The 4,139-nt window shown below is 34.5% G+C and overlaps 1 long non-coding RNA gene across 1 annotated transcript in view; it reads right to left on the bottom strand.

The window, feature by feature from the left end:
- Positions 1-1,177: 1,177 nt before the first annotated feature.
- Positions 1,178-4,139, bottom strand: part of LOC128249394 (uncharacterized) — a 5,346-nt gene continuing 2,384 nt past the window's right edge. Inside the window, exons 2-3 of the long non-coding RNA XR_008265504.1 lie at positions 2,769-2,833; positions 1,178-1,538 (exon numbers count right to left, since the gene is read on the bottom strand). This is a non-coding gene — a long non-coding RNA (uncharacterized LOC128249394). The remainder of the gene's footprint in view (positions 1,539-2,768; positions 2,834-4,139) is intronic.

Raw genomic sequence — 4,139 nt, 5'->3', positions numbered from 1 at the left:
CATCCATTCATTGATAATGCCAGCTGTAGAAGTCCTCGGCCTCCCTCTTTTCTTGGTAGATAAAGACGTTCTATATCTGCCTTAGGGTGGTGCATTCTATGCATTGTCAACAGTTTTCGTATTTTTCTGTCAACATTACATATTTCAGTAATTGACCAGTTAACGATATTGAAACTGTAAGTCACGACTGGTATGGCTAGAGCATTATTATTATTATTATTATTATTATTATTATTATTATTATTATTATTATTATTATTATTATTATTATTATTATTATTACTAAGGCGGTGAGCTGGGAGAATCGTTTGCACGCTGGACTAGGCTTTCATCCTTTTAGGGACGATAAAATAAGTACCAGTGTAATGGATCATCCTCTCCCCCAAAACTGCTGTCGTTGTGGCAAAGTTTGAAACCATAATAATAATAATAGTAGTAGTAGTAGTAGTAGTAGTAGTAGTAGTAGTAGTAGTAGTAGTAGTAGTAGTAGTAGTAGATCCAAAGATTTGCAGAATCCCCGGTAGTCTACCTGCCGATAGATTAACTTTTATTCCGTGCGAAGGCCTAAAATAAATATCAATAATGTGTTTTGTTCGATATAATCGATTAAAGCGTTTCTCTCAAGAATTGCCGACAGTTTTATATTTAAGGAAACGTTGATTGCAGATCGTTTATTGAGCAGCAAGAAAGAAAGCAATAGCTGATAATCTAAACACTGATTTCATAATATTGTCACAAGGGCAGCCATTTCGAGGATGGGAGATAATCCATTCCATCGTCTCCATTACTCTACTTATTTCATCGACCCCCGAAAGTATGATAGACAAAGCTGACCTCAGCAGATTTTGAACACAGAACGTAATGACGGACGAAATGCTGCTAACCTGTTTACCCGGCGTGCTGAGGATTCCACCAGCTTATCAAAATTAATTTTTTGTTTTTTTTTGTTTACGAAACAAAGCAATGCATTAATCGTCAAAGAGAAGGAGTAATATGACTAAAGAAAATATAATTTAAGGGCTTTACTGTCACTCTGTCTCTGAAAGAATTACTCGTTTAGAAATTGAAAGTCATCCCTAAAGTCAGAAATTTCAATCCAATGAAAATCTTGTCTTATTCCATCTTTTCTGTAAATGCCCCCATTTCTGTTCAAAATAGCTTCAACATAGCGAGGTACTCAACGTCAAATCTGTTTTATTTCAGAAATAAGTAACGGCATATAAATTATAATTAAACTAGATCCATCATTTTTATTTGAAAAATATATCGTTGATATTATACAGAATAGAGCCCAAATGCCAAAGAGACGAGACACGAACTGCTGACAGGATAAGTAATAATACCATTGCCAATTTCCTGTTGTCCTCTATTTCAAATTATTACATTTAGAGCAATATTTTTGCTTCATTTTATTCAGCATGTGATCAACAATTACGACCGTCTTAGAATACAAAACTCATTAACACAATCTTCATAGTTGCGAAATTCCCCAACCTTTGTTCTTTGTTGGCATACATATTCACAACTGGGTATGGCGTCTAAAATTAGAAAAAAAAACATACAAACAATACAGTTGCATTAGAATCATTGCATGATATTGCTTTCAAATTTTTTCACAAAGCCAGCAATTTCGGAGAAGAGAATAAGTCGATGACATAAACTCCTGTATTCAACTGGTATATATTTTATCGATAACGAAAGGATGAAATGCAAAGTCGACCCAGGCTGGGTTTGAACTCCAGACATAAAATCTTAAGCCACGACGCTGATGGGGTAACGATTCTGCGATTCTTTTCCCGAACTTCATTAACATATAGTTTCTTCTCTCGCACGCATCTCAAATTAAAAGTTCCTTTCCGTTAACAACTTATACTCAGTACATGTCTCAGCCATACTTTCAACTTTCCTACTTTTTCCCTATCTTCATCTATCTATCTATCTATCTATCTATCTATCTATCTATCTATCTATCTATCTATCTATCTATCATCTTATCCGGAGTTGATTCGAACGTTAACTGCTTCCTTTTATTTAACTGACACGAACGATGCAAATCTGTTTTATATTTGAGCCAAGATTTCCCTGCCTATTGTAATCAGCTCAGTCTGAGACGCCAGTTGACTGTAGGCAAAATTATGCTTTGAAATTTACTTCCATTCGTCCTTAATAACATTTCATTGCAACTCTTCTCGGTTGTTGTAAGAGTATATTTCTAGTATAATGATGTACGCAGTAAATGCTAAAGAGGTGAACACTTTTCTGAGAAATTTGGTTTGAAAGACATACATCTCGCAGCACATTTACCCATTACTGTTGAACAGTAAATATGGGTGAAGAGGAATTGAAACCATATTATATTTAAATTAATCTTTAACTGGTCCACTACTATAGAATTGACTGGATTGCTACAACTATTGCTCCCATGGGATTATATAAATCATATAATCTGCAACGTTATGAATCAAGAAATACGTCTTTCTACTTGAAGCACAAGGCCTCAAATTTGGGGGAAGGGATTAAGTTGACTACATCGACCCCAGTGCGTAACTGGTACTTATTTTAAATCGATCACGAAACGATGAAAGGCAAACTTGACCTCGGCGGAATTTGAACTCAGAACGTAACAGCAAACGAAATACCGTTAAGCATTTCGCCCGACGTGCTAACGAATCTGCCAGCTCCGCGCCTTATCGCTCTACAAATAATCATAACACGCATCACTGCAACTTCATAAAATGAATCTTTTAACACATTAAAGGAGATCTTACCTTTAATAAAGGCGCAGATCATGGCAGCTGCCATGAGAATAATCAATATGGATATCATACGCATTCTGTAAAGTATCATATATAGGATATAGTTATTAATGGCTTATGTATTTGCCATTCAAAGAAACAAATTGTTATACAGAGTGTCCATAAGGTCTGGCTACATGGAGTAAATAAAATCATAACATAAACAATTGAATATAACAAATAATAATTTCTTAAAGTACGTGTTAATCGCCATGTACCCAGACTTTGTGGACACTCTGTATATTGTTTTTTGGAAAATAATCATCTGTTAGATAAATTTACCACGATTAATATGACGAGGGTGTCACCGCCAAATATGATATCAAAAGTTAATCGCCACATTTAGGTAACAAGATTACCAAAAATTAATTAGAACAAAATCAAGTTTACAACAAAAAATAAAATAAAAACAAATGCTTAAATGAACAAAATATATGTAGAAGAAATTCTTCACCTACTTTATAAATCCATATGTTAAAATAATTGGTAACAATTCATGACAAATATAGACAAAATTAGTTCTTTGAGTGTAGATTTCCTATTTAGGGCCAGAAAATACATCAGTAATTGACAACTTGTTACGAAGCACAAGCAGATAAGATACCCACTGCGGATCTCCTGTACATAGCTCGGACAGTACTTCTTGCACACATAAAACCATACAGATCATCACATTATTGAAACAAGTCATGCAGCTGATTCGAAGTCACAGACTTGCAGTACATTCTAATATCGGATATGCTTCCACAAAGAATGAAATCTGTCCATCTGAATTGGAAAGCTCAATGCGACAATCCTGAAGTCTAACCAACCAAGAGGGGTTTTTCATTTACTTCATAACGATCACGCAAAATAATCTAAATTTATAATTGTATTCTTGAATAATTCGCGTCCTTCCGCTTCCTAGGAATCTTGCAAACGTGCCTCATCCTACAAGAGTAAAATTTGTCAGCATTTGCTGATCCCGTTTAGAGACTGGTGGTGTTTGGTTGTTTAACTCCTGAGAAAGTTTGATCTTAAAACCTTTTTTTAAACATACAATGTATGTCCAACGTGTGACTGCTACTCAAAGATATTTGTTGATTGTTTTATTGTTCTTCATACAAAATTCTTATCATTATATCCAAGCTCCTTTATGCAGACATATTGAGTAAAGTGTTACTTTTAATAGCTTTCTTACAATAGATTCATTTTACTTCTAATCTAGCTGACTTTTCTCTTGAATCAAACAAGTTTTGTTGTATCCTCAACAAGTCTAACAAATTTTCCCAGCTCTTCTCTCCAAAATATATCTTATTCAACTGAAGCCCCGCTTAGGTTTGAGTTCCATGGGAATCTTTTGAC

The sequence above is a fragment of the Octopus bimaculoides genome, chromosome 14 (genome assembly GCF_046866305.1).
Source record: "Octopus bimaculoides isolate indiv1 chromosome 14, ASM4686630v1, whole genome shotgun sequence".
In the NCBI taxonomy this organism is placed as follows: domain Eukaryota; kingdom Metazoa; phylum Mollusca; class Cephalopoda; order Octopoda; family Octopodidae; genus Octopus; species Octopus bimaculoides.
This window is presented reverse-complemented; position numbering and strand designations above follow the sequence as displayed.